Source organism: Dermacentor silvarum, chromosome 5 (assembly GCF_013339745.2).
Source record: "Dermacentor silvarum isolate Dsil-2018 chromosome 5, BIME_Dsil_1.4, whole genome shotgun sequence".
NCBI classification, from domain to species: Eukaryota; Metazoa; Arthropoda; class Arachnida; order Ixodida; family Ixodidae; genus Dermacentor; species Dermacentor silvarum.
The window spans coordinates 100,809,073-100,821,717 of NC_051158.1; positions in this window are offsets into that span (position 1 = coordinate 100,809,073).

Below are 12,645 nucleotides of genomic sequence, written 5' to 3' on the forward strand. Positions count from 1 at the left end.
TTTTATTTTGTTTTAGCGGTAGTATTCATGAAAATTTTCCACGTCGTTCAGGAGCGCGAAAGTTGCACTCAGGTGCGAACAGCTCTAAATTTGTTAACCTCTGCAGGATAGAAGGAACTAAAAACAGCGTGCGTACTCGCGTCCAATTACATTGCGCTGTTTTAGGGGCGAAGCACCTTAGGGCCGAGCCTTGTCCCTCCCTCGACGTCCGTAGCTCTGGTTTGCATGGAGACCGCTAGGGGCGCTGCGGTGCACAAGGGCGTTCGTTCCCGACGCGCGCTCTCTTTCTCTCTCGTCCGTAGCTCTGGTTTGAATGGAGTCCGCTAGAGGTGCTGCGGTGCACAAGGACGTTCGTTCACGACGCGCGCGCTCATGCTCTCTTCAGCCATGGATGATAACGGTCGCTACTGATAACGGCGCGCCCGCTATGGATGAAAATGCGAGAGTGGCGGCTCAACTGCAAGCGGAGTCGAGGGCTCGCAAAGCTGCTGCAGTACGGCGACGCAGACAACAAGCGGACCCGGAGTCTAGGGCGCTTGAAGCTGCCGCAAGACGGCAACACCGGCAAGCGGAGCCGGAGCTGAGGGCTCGCGAAGCTGCAGCAGTACGGCAACGCCGGCAAGCGGACCCGGAGCTGAAGGCTCGCGAAGCTCGCGCTTGAACCGAGCATCGGCGCCACCAACCTCAGGTAGAGAAAGCTTCCGGCGTTTTGCCGCCGCTTCCCGCGCTCTAGCCGCCTCCGGGTCCGCTTGCCGGCGTCGGGGGATTCACGGTTAACCGAAAGATCCCCCGGTGCTTCGCCCACTCATCATCATTCACTTCGTGGATATGCGGTGATTTCTTTTTCAATAGGCAATGTTCACTAACTCGTCCGCCTTGTGATTTTTCACGTCCGCTATTTTTGAACTTTCCTGCCCTTCACCACCAGCCCTTCCCATGTCGAGAAAATCGAGAAAAGCGAAGCTTGTCGTGTGTGTATTTGATGGCGAATTCCATTGGGAGAACAGGAGCACTCAAAAGCACGCTGAAAATTCTCGTTCCAGAGGCGAGTGGGAGAGCCCTCATCCAGTGGTAGAACAAGAGGAGTTTCGCTGCGCCGAGAGCAGCCCGGAGCAGTCCGGACTGCTCTCGCCTGAAAAGCGGAGTACGGAGGAAGTCACGTGACTTAAACCGTCATATCCTCCCCATTTCTCCTTATTTTGCTTCAGCCGGCGCGCGCGGCGGCAATGGCGGCAGCCAAGCGTAGTTGGTGTTTTGGCACCGCTGTTTTTGATGTCGGTGATACGAGCGAGCTTCGCAGCGATTTAGCGACAGATCCTGGCATTTCTAGTCCGCCTTGCTTTTCTGGTTGGATACGCGGGGGACAGCGGCAGCAAAGCTTCTTCGCCTTGCTCAAGTGCTTGAGACGCTCGACGGTGACAGCAGCGAAAGCTGCTGGAGCTCAACTTCAGATTGAGGTTGCAGTTTCAGATGATCTTAGCAGGCCGAAACATTGTGGGATGCGTCGGCGCTGCACAAAAGTATGTACTACGTGGCCGCAAACGGTAACAGCGTTCCGCGCGACAGATTACAAGACGATCACGCGTGTTTTGCCGCTCTCCTGCAGAGAATAGTGGGACCTCGATTGCTTTAGTCACATGGTACATTTCTCCTCACACGTCCCCCTCCCACCTGCTCTCCGAATGCACGCCGTATTCCAGTGGCGGCTCGAGTGTCCCTGCTCTCACTGCGCTGTCACCCGACTCCGCACTGCGCGGCGCCCTGCTCCTGTTCTCCCAATGGAATTCGCCATGAGCTTCGTGGCGATTTTCTTTCTCTCTCCCTGTCTCTCTTTCTTTCTCACTCTCTTTCTCTATCTTTATGTCTTTTTCTCTCTCTTTCTTTCTCTTCCTCTCTCTCTTTCTTTTTCGTCCCTGGTATGTGCCATTGAGCTTGGACCTTTTCTGTACTATCGCCAGGATCGGCCCACTTTTCAGCGTGACATCGCCACCGCCACCACCACCGACACTTGTGAGCCTATAAAGCTTCGCTTAAAAAGCTGGTGTGGCGCAGTGGGAGAGTAGCTGACTCCCGCGCTGAGTGCCCGGGTTCGATCCCGGCGGGTACTGGGTATTTTTTTCTTCGCATTCCTTGCGATAGCTGCGTCGAACACAGGCGGTGGTGGCGGCGGCGCCGGACAACATCGCCAACCGAAACGGCTATTGGAATGAGCACCGGACAGCTTACGCTGTCAAACATTACGGCAAAACCCATCTCGCGATGACTGTCGGCGGTAATGCGATTAGCATTCAAGCTATGCAGCGCCATACCCTATTGCTCACGTCACGTTTATTTGAAATCTGTAGCGGTCATTCTGAGAGTTCTGCTGTTTCAGTTATATGCGGCATACACTCTCTCCGGTATCGGCGCACTTTGCTAGGGCACTCACTTGCCGAGATACCCCATGGTCATTACGGAATAACGATGACTGTACGGCTACAACGCTGAGATGACAACGTAATCACGAAGAAAGAACGACGTCGATAGTGCGACACAGGCGGTATTACGTCGCCGGCATGACGGCAACGAGTGCATGACGAAGATGGCACGACAACTAATGCATGACAGCGATTGCGTCACGATGACTCATAATGGCATGGCAATATCGGCATAATGACATTTCACAGACGATAGGACTGTTGTGATAGATAACATAGCGACGAATGAATGACGTCGATGGTACCATGGTAAGGTCATATGACGATGGTATGACGACCATGGGGTGCCCTTCCTGAAGTGATGACGATGGTAAAACCACAGCCTCACGACGACAGCATGTCGACAAGAGCATGACGACAAATGTGGTGGCGAAGCGTGATGGCGTGACAAGATGTCGATGGCGTGACAATAGTCGGATGACTAAGCTAGAACGAAGACGATAGAGCGACCACGATAGCATCACTACAGCTGTGTAACAACGAATGCATGACAATGACTGTGTGACGACAACGGCATTACTAGAGTCGGATGGCAAGGCTGCAATGACGAGTGTGCAACGACCAGGACGGCATCATGAGCACGAGCACATGCATAGTGGCCCAAGCTGTTAGACAAGTTTTACCACTGCGTCGGCGCGTAGAAGGCGTTAGGGCGAAGGCATGACGAGAGTCAGATGACGAAGCTGGAATGACGTCGAAGGAACAACAACGATGGTATCGCACCCACGAACACCTACCTACCTAATAGTTCCAGCTGGTCGACAAGTTGGGCCCGTGCGTTGGCCTAAGAGGCTATATATATATATATATATATATATATATATATATATATATATATATATATATATTATAAGACCGAGACCGACCGAGCTGTCAAGCGCTTTTTATTCCAAAAAGCAAACGCCCCAGCTCATGCGCGAAGAAGTAGAAGAACAGGGAAGGTGATGATGGCTATGTACAAATGAAAAGGACGAAGTGCGTTAATAGTGCTTACACTAACTTCCCCCCGTCATGGAAGCGGCCAGCCTGGCCGCAGATTACAAATTATCTAAACGGGGAGTGAAGGGCTTCATCCGCGAGACGTGAACAATTTCGGCATTCCGGCGGCGCCGGTCAGTGACGGAGTGTACTGGGCGCACGAGATAGTTCACTGCAGATGTTTGCTGCACAACGGTGTATGGGCCAATATAGCGTTGAAGGAACTTCTCACATAGGCCTGGAGTTCGGGCTGGAGTCCAAAGCAGGACTTGGTCTCCAGGGTGAAAACGGAGGTCACGGCGTTTGTCGTCGCAGCGACGTTTGCGCTCAGCTTGGGTAGCTTCCGTGCTTTGCCGGGCGATTTGACGGCAATGTGCAACTCTGGCAGCAAAATCTTCTGGAAGGGACGCGGTAGGCGAAGAAGGTGCTAAAAAGAATTCTCTGTCAAATATGGTGGAAGGACATCTTCCATATACAAGGAAGAAAGGGCTGTAACCGGTAGTCCGTTGAATAGCAGTATTATAGGCGAATGTCACAAAAGGAAGAATTTTATCCCAGTTAGTGTGGTCAGACCGGATGTACATGGAAATCATGTCAGACAGCGTACGGTGGAAGCGCTCAGTGAGGCCATTGGTCTGCGGATGATAGGTAGAAGTAGATTTGTGCACGGTATCAGTGGCCCGAAGAACTTCTTCGAGAACTTGGGAAATAAACGCCTTGCCACGGTCAGTCAGAAGAACGCGAGGAGCCCCGTGGCGCAAGACGATGGAGCGCAAGAAAAAGTCAGCAACCTCAGACGCGGTACCGGCTCGCAGAGGGGCAGTCTCGGCATATCTGGTTAAATGGTCGACCGAAGTGACAATCCAACGGTGACCAGAGGGTGTCAAAGGCAAGGGACCATATAAATCAATGCCAACAAATTCAAAAGGTGCGTCCGGGCAAGGCAGAGGTTGTAGTAAACCGGCAGGAGGGGAAGTCGAGCGTTTTCGGTGCTGACATGACGCACAGGAGGCAATATATTTGGCCACCCTTGTGGATAGGCCAGGCCAGAAGCAGCGGGTCTTGATGCGGTCGTAAGTCTTGTGGAAGCCTAAGTGGCCAGCCGATGCGTCGTCGTGAAGTGCCTCTAATACGCGCCGGCGAAGGCAGTGAGGTAGAACTGGGACCCACCGGTGACCTGTTGGGTGATAAACGTAGCGGTCTAGCACGCCACTTTGCAGGCAAAATTGTCGAAGTTGGCGTCGCAAGCGGCTGTTGGGTGGTTCGGCGAATCCACTAAGGTGATCCATGAGAGTTCGACAGTAGGAGTCGGCCCGCTGAAGCAAGACGAGATCAGAGCGTGATAAAAGCGTAGCTAGGTCCAGGGGCGTTATCGAGAGTTGATGTGAGGCAGGCGTAGCATCGGAACGACGTGATGGGGAAGGCGACGGCGCGTTACCGGGAGAGAGCGAGAGTGGGCAGCGAGACGATGCGTCTGCATCATGATGACTTTTTCCAGACTTGTACGTTATTGCAAAGTCATATTCCTGCAAGCGGAGTATCCAGCGTCCTAAGCGTCCTGACATGTTTTTCATTGATGACAGCCAACACAGAGCATGATGGTCGGTGACGATGGTGAAGTGGCGGCCGTAAAGGTATGGGCGAAATTTCTGAATCGACCAGACGATAGCCAGGCACTCTTGCTCTGTAATGGTGTAGTTCCGCTCAGCTGGAGAAAGTGTTCGGCTGGCATATGCGATGACTTGCTCTTTAGAGGCTGCATTACGTTGCAGAAGTACTGCGCCAATACCTTGTGCGCTAGCGTCAGTATGGAGTATGGTGGGGGCTCGATCATCGAAGTGGCGAAGCACTGGTCCGGAAGTAAGATGTTGCTTAAGAGCTTGAAAAGCTGATTCGCATTCGTTAGTCCATGTGAAAGAGGCACCGGTAGCCAGTAGCTTGTGTAGAGGAGCTGCTATGGCAGCAAAGTTGCGTATAAATCGACGAAAATATGAAGCCAAGCCGAGGAAACTACGTAGATCTTTCTGCTGCTGGGGCCGAGGAAAGTGGAGAACAGCACTAATCTTTTCGGGGTCTGGCTGGATGCCATCTTTTGAGACGACGTGGCCCAATACTTTTATAGTCTTGCTTGCAAATTTGCATTTTTTTTCGTATTGATCTAGAGACCAGCATTTGCAAGGCACTTGAGAACTTCGTCTAATCGATGAAGATGTTGGCTGAAGTTAGACGAAAAGATGACAATATCGTCCAGATAACAGAGGCAGGTCTTCCATTTTAGTCCACGAAGTACGTTATCTATCATGCGCTCAAATGTGGCGGGAGCGTTACAAAGACCAAAAGGCATCACGTTAAATTCATAAAGTCCGTCTGGTGTAGCGAATGCGGTCTTTTCTTTGTCAGTCTCGTTCATCGGAATTTGCCAATAGCCTGATCGAAGGTCAAGGCTGGAGAAATATTCCGCCCCTTGCAGTGTGTCCAAAGCGTCGTCGATTCGAGGTATTGGATATACGTCCTTGCGTGTGATCTTATTGAGCGCTCGATAGTCGACGCAAAAGCGAACGGAGCCATCCTTTTTCTTTACCAGAACCACGGGAGAAGCCCAGGAACTAGATGAAGGTCTAATTATCTTCCGCGCAAGCATGTCAGCAACCTGTTGTTCAATGACCCTCCGTTCGGACGGCGAGACACGATAGGGGCGTCGTCGTATGATAGCGGAACCGTCGGTTTCGATGCGGTGTGAAGCCACAGAAGTTTGGCTCAACACAGGGGAACAGCTATCGAAACAGGCTTTGTGCTTCGCTAAGACCGCCAGTAAGGCTTCGGACTGCGCGGCGGTTAGGTCAGAACCAAGAACGGCTGGGGGAGGGAAGGAATCATCCAAACCCGAGGTAGGTGCTGGCGATGAAGAAGGGCAAAGCGTGACTATAGAGATAGGTTGAGTGTCGGCGAGGGTTGCCACAGTCATCCCTTTGGGCAGCATCACAGGATCTGGGGTCGTGTTGCAGGCAGACAGAAGGGCGCGGCCACGTGAAAACCGGACGAGACAGGCGGCAATGAGGATTCCACGAGAAGTACAGCGGGAAGAAGGGGCGACTAGAGCGTCTCCGTCGGCGATCTGCCGGGATGTTACGGATACAACGTCTTCGTGACCAGGACGCAGGACGTAGTCTTCATCAATGGCCAAGTTCCCGCATGAAGGTGAAGAATCTGTAACAGGTGCAAGCGCTGTATCCGCGATGTGGACAACTTCCTCTCTACATGAAATGACGGCTGAAGCAGAATGTAGGAAGTCCCAACCCAAGATAAGTTCATGGATACACGTTGGAAGCACGATAAACTCAATGTGGTGGCGAATGCCGTTGATGAAAACACGAGCAGTACACTGTCCGCCGGGGTGTATGAATGCATTATTAGCACCACGCAAAATAGGTCCAAGATAAGGCGTTTTCACTTTCCGGAGCCGTGAACACAGATCACTACGAAGAACAGAAACGGCGGCACCGGTATCGATGAGAGCAGACGCGGGAACACCTTCAACAGTTACATAAAGCATGTTGGCCGGGCGAACAGGAGGAATTGTTGAAGACCGATACGAAGCAGTTTTCCCTCCAAAAACTGCAACAGTTAGTTTTCCGAGTGCTGGTCGGCAAGATGGGAAGTGGGACGAAGCGGCGATGTAGAGCGCCGGTAAGGCGAAGGAGAACGACGTCTGGCCGAACGGGAACTATGAGGCAGATTGGGAGCAAATGGAGGAGACGGTGAACGCCGCTGAGGGAACGAGTACGAACCGGGATAGTAGGAGTCTGGTCGGCGAGTGCGGTCTCTCTCGTGCTCAGCATAGCCTCGTCTTTCATCCTGCTGGCGACGGCGGCAGAAGCGAGATATATGGCCGCGTATACCACAGTAAAAACAAACCGGACGAAGTGGACGCCACTGAGGGTAGGATGGCGCAGCAAGTGCTCTGGTTCCCATCGAGGCCAAATGGTCATAGGTAACGTCAGGAGGCACGGAGGTCACGGTAGGGGTAGGGAGCGAAGCAACATCCGCGTAGGTAGGTGAGGGGCGCGCTACCGGAGCAAGATGCGTCGTGGGCGTAGTCATCGCTGTCAACTCCTGCTTTACGACCTCGCGCAAGTCGAAGGTGGGGGTTGGGGCACAGGCAGTAGGTGAACGCCTCAGGTCTAATATTTGAAGCTCCTCGCGGATGATGGTGCAGATGAGAGCACGGAGATCTGAAGAATGGGGAACCTGAGGATCGCTACTGTCATGTTGAAGACGAAGAGACTGCATCTCGTCCAGGCGCTGACACGTGGCAGTGATGTCTTGGACGGAAGCCGGATTTTGCACGATTAAGGCGTTGAACGCGACAGACCCAATGCCTTTTAATATGTGTCGCACGCGTTCGGCTTCCGTCATGCTAGGGTTCGCACGGTGGCACAGAGCCAAGACATCCTCTATGTATGAGGTGTACGACTCTTCCGGAAGTTGGAGGCGCGTGCCCAGCTTCTGCTTGGCGACTTCTGCACGGCTAGACGAGGAAGCGAAGACTTGCCGCAGCTTGGCGGTAAACGTGGACCAATCCGAGATGTCGGATTCATGATTGAAATACCACGTCTGTGCAACACCGGTCAAGTAGAATGCGACGTGCCTCAATTTCTGGGTATCGGTCCACTTATTGCAAGAACTCACGCGGTCGTAGTTGTCGATCCAATCGTCGACGTCATCACCGCGGCGTCCCGCAAAGACAGGGGGATCGCGTTGAGGGCACGTCACAGTCCAAGAGGGAACCGCAGGCGGAGTCGTTTGTGCGGTAGGGTTAGAGGCGCCGGAAGAGCCGGGGTTGGAAGTGTCCATCATAGTAGGGGTAACCGGGCGCAGGCGGCGACCGGAACGTAGCTCCAGGGAGGACGGGAACGCGAGAGGACGTCGGGGTCTTGACGTACCTCCACCACTTTATAAGACCGAGACCAACCGAGCTGTCAAGCGCTTTTTATTCCAAAAAGGAAACGCCCCAGCTCATGCGCGAAGAAGTAGAAGAACAGGGAAGGTGATGATGGCTATGTACAAATGAAAAGGACGAAGTGCGTTAATAGTGCTTACAATATATATATATATATATATATATATATATATATATATATATGCATGCTGAAAACGCCTGACGTAGGCAAAGAATGCTAATCGCAATGAAACGTGGAGTATGTTGAAAAAATCGGGGTACCTTGCGCTAGTGGCGCAAGACTAAAGACACAGCGGAGCTGATCGGTTCCTAGCTGGTCCTGGCTATACGAAGTGATGCTAAGTTATACGATAAGCATTTCCTCGTCGTTCGTGGCATCGGGGAACGCTTCGCGAAGCACTTGCAGTCCGAGCACACGTAGGGGAAGTGGTGCGTAAGCTATGCACAGCGTACGGGCGCCGCGCAGCAGACGACACGCCGGGTTGACGTCACGGCACATGCGCAGTAGCGTGCAGCTGGTGAGGTCGGCCGAGCCGCCGCCAGAGGCGCCTGCTGCGGTCACGGATAGGGTGCCTCGATGTCAGCGCCGCCGTTCAGGGTGGTGCCATCCTTTGACCGCCCCCGTGCCGCCGCTTTCTCGCTGCGACGCCATCTTGAGTCACAGCGAGCGGTTGCGAGTGCTTGGTGCCGGTGCTTAGTTCGAGACACAGTGCGCGCGGATGCTTCGCTGACGCTTCTACTTGCTGGACAGTGTTCAGCCGCATGAATGACAAGCTTGTCAAGTGCATCGAGTCGACATGACGGGCTGTTGTGTTCCGAAGTGCACCGGATCGACGCGTAAAGGGCTTCGTTGTTTACGCTTCCCCCGGGACCCAGAGCGAAGGAAGAGATGGGAAGCCCAAGTAAAGCGGTATCACTGGAAGGCAACGGATAGCTCCTACATTTGCGAGGTAAGTGTCAAGAATGTTTAGACTATCGCATCGTGTTTTTCATTTAAATAAGAAAGTATTCTCTGATCCTCGCTCACGTACCTACGTTCGCTCACGAACTAAGCACTGCACCGATGCTGAGTAGCCTATGGTTTGCGAGCGCGCGTCGCATAGGCTTTTGCCATTTTGATCGGCGCAGTCTATGCGAGTAGTACCCTTATTATAGTAACTGACGAAAATGCTTCGCCGCGAAATAGCCTTACATTAGCTACAAATCGTCATGTAAACCACCTATTTTACTTTTTCACGGGAAGCACACATCGTGTGTCTCTTGTTTCTTTTTTTTTTCCTCAGTTTCTTTTTTCGCTACTGGTTATTTGGGACTAAAGAACGCAGTGCTTCTTCTGGGGAGAGCGGCTGTTGTGTACGTGGCAAGCGAAGCATTGTGATTTTCTCTATGCTCAGCAGATATCTTGCGGATTTTAGGTTGTTACGTTATATAGCTGATTTTTTAGACGAATATATTTGTAGCGCGGTGCTCGTAAGCCGATGGTCATTCGTGCTCATTCCCGATCGTAGTGGGTACTGTGACGGTCTTTAAATGCCTGTGCACGGTATGCCCAGGTGTAGTAGAATTAAGGGGCATCATGGGACCAAAATGTTTCGGCGCTTTCTGGCATGGTGTCTGTTGTAGCCTGTGTATTTCTTCGAAACGTGCGAAGCGAGGTAATACAGCACAACTTCTGCGAAAATTTATTTTTAAGCACTGTAATGGGTTCTCTGTATTTACAAGGCAACTTTTCATATCAATAATCACTTTTGTTTTTTTACTTGTACTTAGAAACACTTTGAGGAGGACCAGTACGAGGGAAATCGACAGGACGGGCGCCGTCTGTTAAAGTCAACAGCCCTACATCATCATGGACTATATTTTCGAAGTGAAAAAACATTGCTAATCTGTATTTGACTGTCTTAGTTTCATTTACGGTTTTTGTACGCGATATGTATGCAGTGTTCTTTATTTTTTTCAATGTAGTTATCAGTGTTCCAATGGTTATTTATAAAATGTTCTGTACTCGCCATCGATGTGTTTGGCTGATGCGACGTATTCGATGGTAGCTGATGTATTCTGACTGGATACCTTGATTAATATTACCCGCGGTTGCATTTTCTTGTTTGCATTCTTGTTTTCGATTGATATTGTGTGTAATAAGGTGGCTGTACTCACTTCAACACTCCCCCCCCCCCATGTAATGAATAAATTAAAAAAAAACTCTCACTATCCCGAATTGTGTGTCGAGCCTACCTTGCGAATTTCTTTTTCTTGTCTCGTCTTTCAACATAACCTTCAGGCGCCACACAGTACATATAATTTTTCATGTACATATCTCTTGCATGATTGATTGTACTAGACATTATAAGTAAATGTATTTTGTGCATCGTTTTGTTTCTTGTTTGTACTACGCAAGATTGACACAGACAAGTTACGTTACATGTTTCTCTACAGCACTAACCAAACCTTATTTTCACATCGCAGTTATTTTTACACCAGCTTAATCCTGTCAGCACACAGTTTTGTGGGCAAACAAAAAAAAGCAAAATTGCGCGTAGATATCGTCAAATAATTGCAACGAACGCGAAGAGCACGCGCAACGCAAGGGAAACTAACCGCCGTGTGCGAGTGGCTGGCTACGGTAAAGGAGGCGTGACGTGTAAACCAAAATACAACAGCGAAACAGAAAAACTTCCACACAAAGGGGGTCGCAAACGTTATATACCAAGCATCGAAGCGCAAAAAAAATAGTGCGTATTTCAAACATACACACGGCATATTAAATGTAAATTGAATTAGGCAACTTGGGGCATGTTCCCAGCGCCATACATTTACGTCTTGGACCTTCGACGAGTTAACGGCTATTGGTTATAAAGATGTGCAGATGCGATACCGATAAAAAAATCCTCATCAAGGTAAAGCACTTGGAAGTGCGCCGCGAGTAACACTATTTATGAACGCAAGCGTAGCTGAGTCTCAGCTCGTGTGACTCAATATGGCGGCGCCAGCGGGGTTGTCTCCACCCTGGATGGCGGCGCTGGGCATCGAGGCACCCTAGTCACGGACACCGCGAGCGTTCGGGGCAACGGAGAAGCGCGGATGGCGTCGGCAGCACCTCTGCGCCTTGCCTCGTTGGTGCTGCTACAATTTCTTTCTCTCTCTCTCGCTCTCATTTTCTCTTTCTCTCTCCCGAGCATAGCGTGCGACACGCGCACACTTTCTCGCTCTCATTTTCTCTTTGTCCCTCCAGAGCACAGCGCGCGACGCTCCGCGAGGTGGTTGCTAGGCAACAAAGTGGCAGGCGGCACACATTACCGCCGGCTTAAACAGCTCCGCTATTAAAAGCTGGCGCCTGAGAACGCACCTGTGCTCTGCAAAATATGGAAATTAGCCACTGTACAAAACTTGTCCATGCATTGTCGGCTCATCTCTCCCTTTAATGTTGTGAATTGAATAGCGCATCAAATTGGACTGCGTCCTTAATTTTTATTCTGATTTAGCCTTTTTGCCAACTGCAACCGTTTTGAGCCTATCTACCGGCTTTAGTCATTAGGTATGGGTATGTGCTCGTAGTCGTCATATCTTGGTCGTTTCATTGTCATCATTCCAACTTCGTGATCTGACTCTCCTCATGCTGTCGTCATGACTCAGTGACCCAGGTTGTCTAACAGCTTGGGCCAATGGATTATGTGCTCGTGGTCATGATACCATTCGTGGTCGTTGCATCATCCTCATTCCAACTTTGTCATCCATGCAACTCTCGTCATACCGTAGTCGTCACATTATCGTCGTCATACTATCGGCATGCATTCGCGTCACACTGCCGTAGTGATGCGTTTGTGGTCGTTTCATCGAGGTCACTTCAGCTTCGTCATCTGAATCTTGACATGTCGCCACACCATCGTCGTCGTACATGCTTCGGAATAGTCGCCGTAACGCCATTCTCACTCATACACACATCATCACCACCAAATTAGCAGCAAGCTTCTTAAAAATTCCATTCCACCGTCAGCCCAAATTTTGAACTTGACATTTACGCAATCATTAAACTCAGGAGGCGTCCCCGACGACTTGAGAAAAGCGGAAATACTCCCTATTTTCAAAACAGGTGACCGCAGTAACGTTAGTATTTTCCGCCAGACTTCCCAGACTAGCGTTTCGTCCAAATTGCTGGAACACATAATAACGTCCAATTTAATGATTCACCAAGAATGTATTAACTTATTTTACCCCAACCAACGCAGCTTT